Raw genomic sequence first — 9,487 nt, forward strand, 5'->3', positions numbered from 1 at the left:
CAGTTTTCAATTTAAACTTGTTTTCACTTTCTCCGACAAACATCGGCGTCACCGACGTTCTCCGTCATCTTCTCGCTCAGCTGCGACGAAGGACGCGGAGGTGAAACTCGCCAGACGTCCTCGCCTCCATTAACCGCCCCGACACGTTTCGGGGCTCCTCCGTGGAGTGACCACACAACCGGCGCCGCTGATCACAACCAGATGCCTCTGCTACACACCGACCCTCCATCTCATCCGTCTTTCTTTCCCTCTCTCACGTACGCTCAGGCTTCCACGCTCCCTCGCACATCTGTAACAACCTACAGAGGGACGTATTTCCCCTTTTTTGTAAATCTTCAGAGCAGCTTCAGTTGTTTTTTTTTATTTCATTTCCAGGATCAACAATCAATTAAAGACACGAAGCAGTTTCATTTGTATCCACCTGTGATGAAAGTCTGGACTTCACATTGTGTGTGCATGTTGGTGTTTTTGCACAACGTTGCTTCATCATTAGTTTTCCCTTTTCTCTGTCTCTCCCTGTAAAGTGGCTGTTGGCCCGGGAGGTGTGCAGCCATGGAAAGTGTTTAAAACTGCCTGCTGGGAGCTGGTTACCCACAGACACTAATTACATGGCAGACAGCATGTTAAAGGACCTGAGAACTCCTGTTAAAACACACACACACACACACACACACACACACACACACACACACACACACACACACACACACACACACACAGTCCAACAGCTCAGAAATAAAAGCAGCCGCACTCGAGTGCAGTCAAAGTCTGTCTCGCTCGCCGTCCGTCCGATTGCGAGAGCACTTTGAGAAACGTAAAGGCCGCCGATGGCAGGAATCTAAATCCAGTCCTGACTGAGATCTGTTTCAGCAGCAGCTCCGTGTTTGACTGGCAAGAAAAGGTTGTTTGCTCTTTTTATTGAGAGCTTTTTTTTTTTCTTTATTCGAGCGAGCTTCTCATGAAAGAAAATTAGCCGTTAACTTGCTCGGGTTTCTTCAAATAAATCGATTTTGTGGGATAAATTGAAAAGTGGAAACAGGGATGCAATAAAGGCAGAATTCAGCTCTCGCTGGGCTGTTCATCCTCTGGCTGTTATGTATCGCCGATTACACAACGAGTACCCGAAAAACAAGCAGCAACAAAGGAGGATATTATCTTCCAGCGACCGCCGAGGCGTCTCCGGGTACCGAGCCGCTGCCGCTCGTCCTCTCCGGGTCGGGACCGCATGAGCGTCACTCTGTGGCGGTCGGTGCCGGAGACGTGTTTTCACAGCTGTCCGTGGCTGCGTGCACTTGCAGCCCCACATGTAGCCCACACACACACACACACACACACACACACACACTCACACACACACACACACACACACACACACACACTCACACACACACACCCACACACACACACACACACACACACTCACTCACTCACTCACTCACTCACTCCTCCCAGCTTCCTGCCAAAGTTTTCCCAGCGTACACGGCAGAGACGGAGGAGAGGGAGAACCGAGCACTTTCATTTCCGCGTTGGACCGTCACGAGGTGTCACGTTACTGAAATGACCTTAAATAATCTCAGACTTCAGAGGAAGTCGATGTGGACGAGGAACTCTGGATCCTTTTAAGCTGACATTAAGACGTTATAATGACCTGACGCATGCGATGATAATCAAGTCTTCAAAGAAATGAAGGATAAAATCACCTCTTACTGATACTGCTAGTAGTCAGGAATATATTGGCCCCAGAGACTGAACTCCCGGCAGTAAACTTCCTGATTCGCTCTCGTCACCTCTGGCTGAACTGTAGAAACACAGTTTTGCATAAAACAAGGATTTGATCCTCTTTTATCTTTTCCGTGTCTGGATGGGGTCACTTCAGGGTGAAAGTTTGGGCCGGACGAGCGATGACAGCAGACGGAGTCCTCTCGGTTTACGCAGGTCACGTGAAGGAAAAGGATCCGAACCCTTCTGGAACCATTAAATCGCATCACAACGTCACAGTTTACAGCCTCAGTCAGAAAAATGGACGGATTACTTTTTACAGAGCGAGTTCCCGAAGTCTGAGCTTCAGCTTTATGATGCCGGCATTGTGTTCAGCTGATTCATGATGGTCCTCATCGTATACATGAACTAGAACCAGAGGAGGGGACTCAATATATCGTCACGTTGTCCACACGGACAGTTGACCTGCTGTTCATTGGCTTCAGAAAGTCCATAATGTCTGATTGGGAACCAGAGGACACTAAGCCCCGCCCAACCTTTACACCACAGGCCTGTCAATCAAACAGACCCGCCTCCAAAAACGGCTTTTTGAGGCCTAATATCTAAATAATGGACAGCCTTTTTGGAGCCAGCCCCTGGTGGCCCTCGATGATATTGCACCAGAAGCTCCGTCAACTTTTAAATACAGTCTATGTTTAACACTTTCTTAGTTTGAGACTCGACAGAAGTCGTCTGACGTGTGCTGAACAACCTTCCTGCCAAGCAGCTCAGAAAACTGTCCGCCGGCGATCCGGAGACCGGCGATCAGACGGAAAGCAGCTATTTCAACGAAGTTCATTTTAATTTCAGCTTCCATCCCGATCCGTTATGTAATCCTCCTTCGTCCACACGCTGAGCCGAGTGTAAACGGGCCGAACGAACGCTGACACTCAAAAACCAGCTGACCGAGCGAAAACATGAGTGTCGACCTGTTTGTGTGAAGCTCCACTTCAACCATCAAGCCACATTCCTGGGAGCGGCCCGGGTTTAATTTTGGATATTTATAAGCAATCTGATTGAGACCAGAACGCGAAGCGGATGGTGGTGGTGGTGGTGGAGGGGGAGGAAGGGAGAGGGGGGAGGGGGGGACGTTGTATCCTGCCATGCGAGTTGTGTTTGTCACAGTGTTATTTCATGCTCCTGACTGGAATAATCTCCAAAAAAAACCTCTCTTTGATGTCTGGTTTCTTAGCAGAGCGTCATGGCCGGGTGGCCGAAGCCGCTCTGTGGGGAGAGTCTCCGTGTAAACACAACGAATCACAACCATACAGCCAGCAGCCCGAACGCTCCCCGGAACCTGGGAAGAGATAAGAGGCGGCCTCCGTTTCCAATCTGCAGTCGAGGACACCTGCGGTCGAAGGTGTGTTTCAGTGGGAGTTCTTTGCGGTGGCGTTCGTATCGTGGCAGGAACAGATCAGGAATTCAACCCTCGCTCGCAGGAATGTGGCTCCAATTAGATCCGTCTGATTTAGTTCACAGAGCTGCGTGAGTCAGGAGCGTTTCGACCTTCTGTTATCCAGCTTCCTGTCGCTCTGACCCCACCGAACTTTCTCTGTGTTCAGAGGTGAATGTGGATTTTCCCACCTTCAGAGTTGAAGGTATTCCTGCGAGGAAAACAGCTGAGTGGAGTTTACTGACTGGTCAACCGCAAACCTTGAGACTGCAACAACTGTTTTCAGATTGTAAACAAACGCCGACCGTCGCTCGGCTCCACTTCAGGAGTCTGGAATGGGAATTTCTTTCTCCATCATCATGACGTTTGAACAGCTTTAAAACATTTGTGGCTCTTGTGTTGTGTATGAGCTCGCACACCATCGCAGGCGTGTTGTTGCGTCATACTGTGGCGCTCCGTGTCGGCATGTGATGACGCTGCAGAAGAGCTTCGATTCAGCTGATGCCTTCAAGGGAAACCTAAAATGGCTTTAATATTACAATCACTGTGTGAAATGAGAACGTGAACGTGTGGATGATGAACCTTTTTAACATCTTTACAACATTGAAAACTCAATTTGTTTCTTATTAATGGCTGAATTAAGCCACTAGTTACTACTTATAATCACTTTGTAAATTTTTTTTTTTTTTTTTTTTTTTTTTTTTTTAGGCAGTTCTAGCAAATTCTCCTGGTTTCAGAACTCAGTTTTGGCTAAATCAACGAGTTCTGCTGTTACGCCCATTTTAAATCTGTTGGAGACGAGCTGCGTAGCAACACTGATGGAAAGCAGAAATAACAGCATGCTACTTAAATGCTGCTTCTTTGGACAGAACTTTACCGTAAAAACACAAATGAAAACAATAAAAACAGCTGTAATGTAAAAGTAAAACACATTAAAACTTAATACGTAGGATTCATCGACCATTAGATTACGTGTTTACTTGGTTTTGTTGGGTTCTCTGTTTTGTTTTTGGGTGGAATTCCTTTTTAGGGTGGATTTTTAACAAAGTGTTAAAAGACAGAAGACGTGACGCATTAACAAATGTCTGCATTGATTCAGATTTCTATGATATATTTGTTCCGTCAAACAAGCCAGAGTCGATCGTCAGAAGACGCAGCGTTTCGTCGTCGGGACGCTCCAAGTTAGCGGCTATCGGTAAAATCTACTGACGCTTCTGTGTCGACTGACAATGACAGAGATGATCCATCATTCACTTCTGATTGGTTCATGCAACACAAAGCAAAACAAAACAAAGCAAAACATCCGCCTTCCGCCAACAAGAAAACCCCCAAAATGAACACAAAGTCAGGAAATGGAAATGTCTGCAGTTTCAAACAGTGTGCTGACAGGCCTGCAGCTGACGTGCCATCACCATTCATAATATTGGTCTCTATGGCAACCTGACAACAAAAACCTCCAAATATGATATAATCCATTTACCTCTCACCAAAGCAACAAACAGTCCGACGCACCGAGACACGAAGGAGCGTGTTAAAAAGGGGGAAATTATCTAATCCCCGCTTCCCTCATATTTACCAACCGATCGATACCGCTGGCGACGAGAAGCAGAGACGGAGGAGTCCAAGAAATTACACTCCATTTACATTTTCTCCGTCCAAACATCAACACCGTCTGACAAAGCCAAAGACATGACGGGGCCTCCGGTGGCAGCCGCCCAGCGTTGGACGCCGAGGCCCTCGACCCGACCGCGCTCCGGGCCCGTCCGCATGCAAGCACACCTCCGCGTAATCCCTCACAGCTGAGTTCGGTCCGGTCGCCGCCAGACCTTCCGATAACACTGAGCTAAAAATAATTCCCGGGGATTAAAGCCATGATAAAAATCAAGATGAGTGTGTGACACGTCTGCAGCGCTGCACTTTCTGACCCTTCGCCTCCTTTTCCATCGTCCCGTCTCGCTCCATCGGAATCATTTCCCTCCCGTTTCCTGTTTGGATCTCTGGCCTGCTGCGCCGACCACTACAATTACTCTCTGTTGAGAGTGTATTGGAAAAGATTCGGGAGGATGAGAGCTGGAGGGGGGGGGCGATAGCATGATGGAGGTGCGTAAACGGCTGATTCTGTTGTTGCCTGGAGGGGAAAATACAACAAACACAATCTGGTGGAAAAACATGTTTACGCTCGCCGACCCAAATCCCTTTTTATTTTCCCGAACAGAAGTGTTCTCTGACAAAAGGTGTTAAAACTTGGATTTCCTGGTGGAGGAAAATATTTTGGAAAAGTGAAATGTGGAAAAAATGGGTTGTTTTTTTTCTTTCCGTCCAGCTATCACACCTGATTTATTTGAGATCACTCCTGGAAGGTCTTTGCCACACCGCCGCTCGTCTCTGGCCTGCCCACGCATAAGCCGGACCTCGGGGTGGGGGGGGAGCAAGGGGGGGTTGTGTCTTTCCACAGATCAACACGACCGCAAGAGGAAACGGGTTATGATTAAAAAATAATAATGAAATTTACAGAAGGGGGGGGGGGGAATTAGATGCAGCTGGAACATCTACAGTTGGCGGCTACAGACACTGTGGGGAGGGGGGGAGGGAGGGGTACGTTTTAAGATGAGAACCACAGAAAAGTAACACATAGATCAGGTTCCCTCCTCGTGGTGTCGAGCTTCTGTCCAACACTCGCAATGAAAGCAAAGATGGAGCAACTGGAACTTAAATCATGACATCGTTACGTAAAAATGTGCATTAAGTCCACGATGCAACAAACCTGTTCCTTTATTTCAGCAACACAAAACTATATTTCTAATCAGTTCGACGACGTCCTATTTCCCGTTTAAATAAGCGCAGGTCGTTTAAAGTGCGTCGGGTCAGCGAGAGGCGACAACGCGTCTATTTAAAGACGTGAGCGATGCGTCATCGTCCCTTTAATCCCCGTCAGGCGTTATCAATCTCCTCGGTCACACCAGCGGACGTCTGGACGGAGAACGCGTCCCTTTGAAGAGCGTCCAGATCGGACACAAGACTTTTATCTGCTCCCTCACCGACACCGAGGATGAAATTATACCTGATCTTCTCAGCGATGTGAGAGCGGCCTGGAATGAAAACAAAGGTGTCGAGCAGATTGTTGTGGTTTGAAGGCCGAAACATGTTCGGAGGGTCCCGGGTGGTGTGATCGGAGGAGAACCACGACACCAGATGGGGAACCGGTTGTATATCAACTGGAACGTACACGCCACGAAGACGTCCGATCTGGAGAACACGGCGGCCTCTGTGGGCGGAGCCTCCGCTCTGTGACCTTTGACATTTTCTGATCCCAGAAACCCGTTTTCTCTCCTGACTCGTCAGATAGCCTGTGAAAGAATAGAAGTGCTGATTGGTTGGTTCAACCGCGTCATGGCAGGAGTTCAAGGCACCACGATGACAAACGGTGACATCATCGGTCGCCCACTAATCGTAAGGTCGGCGGTTCGATCCCCGGGCCCTCGTCATCTTTGGTGTGTGAATGTGTGTGTTGGTGCTAAAGGTGATGAAGCTGTTTTTAATTTTAGACCATTTCCCATCTGCATCATCTGTCGTGGTGAATTTGTCCCAAACGGTTCGGTTCTGGACGTCCAGTTTGCTCTGAGACTTCCTCGGTTCCTGTGATCCAAACGATCCCCATCAGAAATCTCTTTTCTTCACTCACTCGCCGACAGGAACAAAAACTCTGGAGATCAAGTTCCAGCCGGAACGTTTTTGGCAGCGCACCATTTGTTAGCATGTTAGCAAGGTTAGCTTTTTAAATGGAGCTCAGTGAACGGAGTCCTCGTTCACTTTGTCCACCAACAGCTCAATAAAGTTTGTTCAAACTCGATGCCGGCGTCCTCAGTGACAGAAAGAGAAAGGCAACTTTACTTTGTGCAGATCTGAAGCTCAAACTGGCTTTAATGGTTATTTTAATTTAATTATGATGTTTTACTTTTCTTATCGACATCTTTAATGACATTATATTTGTTCTAAACAGCTCTGCTTCTTATTGACAGGAAGCAGCGTTGTAGTGTTTTAACTGAGTGAGACTTTCGACCGTGACTCATCCTGAACGTGATCTCACACACTGACAGAAATATCCTGCAGTCTGATCCGCTCACTCTTGTTTTCTTTCTTTTCTTTTTTCAGACTTTGATGACATCATACTTTCAGCAGCCGTGCAGGTGAAAAACTGGCTGGTGTGTACGGTTCTCCTCTCTGGTGTCAGACCTCATAAATCAGCAGCCCATGTTGTTACTGTCGGGGAAACGGGTCACCGCGGGGTGGGAACTTCTCTTTGTGGGTTTTACTATCGGCGCTCTCGTCCTGGAAGGAAGCTGCTTCATGCTTCGTGCTATCAGATTAGTTTTTTACCCCGTCGTGACTGTTTAGGAAATTAAAAAAAAGGCATGGCTGCTGATTCCCAGGCGTCTGATATAGTGCAACCCTGGGAAGTGGCGAGCGGTCCATTGTCCCGACAGATGAGTTGGTTCCTGAATGACATGACCTCATTCCCTCCCCGGGGGAGCGATCGGAGCAGAGAACGAACCTCCACCAGCTGAACGTGTGATTGTAAATATGAGTTTAACAGAGTCTTGGATGGTTTGTGTTTCAGCTTCCTGTCGGTGTGACGGAGGACCGACGGAGGACCGACGGAGGACACGCTGACACCGACGCTTCTGCTTCCAGCTTTTTTTTTTTAAATTTTTTAAACACATCGATTGTGCCAGTTGAAGGTCGCAGGCAACGAGGAGTCCCACAAGCCGTCATGCAGCGAGGTGAGTGTTCGGTGCAGAGCGTTATTGCCTTTGGCTGCGGGCACTGGGTCAGCGCCGGGCACTGGGTCAGCGCCGGGGACTGGGTCAGCGCCGGGGACTGGGTCAGCGCCGGGGTCGAACCCGTTCGGGGGCTCTGTGTCGTCCCGGCATGTGCTGCCGAGGACACGTGTTGGCAGCATCAGCACCTGTCAGACCGTCAGTGTGTTCGCATCCAACACAGCCTGAACTGAAGTTCAGAGGTTAAACCAGACAGGAAGTGAAGGACGTCAGGTGTTCTTCCCCCGACGCTCCCTGCAGGTTAACCACCAACTGTAACAGACGCAGCCTTTAAACTGGAGATATTTTTAAACCGTTAACTTTGGCAAAACTGATCATATTTGCTTTGATTCAATATTTTCAGCTGTTTATATCGCTGCTTGCTTGTTATTAGTTGATATATATATATATACATGTATGTATAATCTATATTATAGTTAATTCACATCTTTTTTTATGCCTCATCAGGACGGTTTGTTTTCGAGCTGTCCGTCACGTTTCCGTGAACGTACGAATCTTAAAATCACCTCGAGGGTATTTCTTGGCACAAATGTTCACTTGGACTCAACGATAAACTGAGTATATTTGGATGGTCTATCCATCCATCCATCCATCCATCCATCCATCCATCCATTGGTCCATCCACCCATCCATCCATTGGTCCATCCATCCATCCATCCATCCATCCATCCATCCATCCATTGGTCCATCCATCCATCCATCCATTGGTCCATCCATCCATCCATCCATTGGTCCATCCATCCATCCATCCATTGGTCCATCCATCCATCCATCCATTGGTCCATCCATCCATCCATCCATTGGTCCATCCATCCGTCCATCCATTGGTCCATCCATCCATTGGTCCATCCATCCATCCATCCATTGGTCCATCCATCCATCCATCCATCCATCCATCCATCCATCCATTGGTCCACCCATCCATCCATTGGTCCATCCATTGGTCCATCCATTCATTGATCCATCCATCCATTGGTCCATCCATCCCTCCATCCATTGGTCCATCCATCCATTGGTCCATCCATCCATTCATTGATCCATCCATCCATTGGTCCATCCATCCATCCATCCATTGGTCCATCCATCCATCCATCCATTGGTCCATCCATCCATCCATCCATTGGTCCATCCATCCGTCCATCCATTGGTCCATCCATCCATTGGTCCATCCATTGGTCCATCCATCCATTGGTCCATCCATCCATTGGTCCATCCATCCATCCATCCATCCATCCATCCATCCATCCATTGGTCCACCCATCCATCCATTGGTCCATCCATTGGTCCATCCATCATTGATCCATCCATCCATTGGTCCATCCATCCCTCCATCCATTGGTCCATCCATCCATCCATTGATCCATCCATCCATTGGTCCATCCATCCATTCATTGATCCATCCATCCATCCCTCCATCCATGCATGCATGATACAGCAGGTGGAGGCTGAAGTCAGGGTTTTTTTTTTTTTGTTAGACACGACATTAACCAGTTTTACT

Source organism: Embiotoca jacksoni, unplaced genomic scaffold (assembly GCF_022577435.1).
Source record: "Embiotoca jacksoni isolate LCO1_2020_lvr unplaced genomic scaffold, fEmbJac1.0.p SCAF_26, whole genome shotgun sequence".
In the NCBI taxonomy this organism is placed as follows: Eukaryota; Metazoa; Chordata; class Actinopteri; family Embiotocidae; genus Embiotoca; species Embiotoca jacksoni.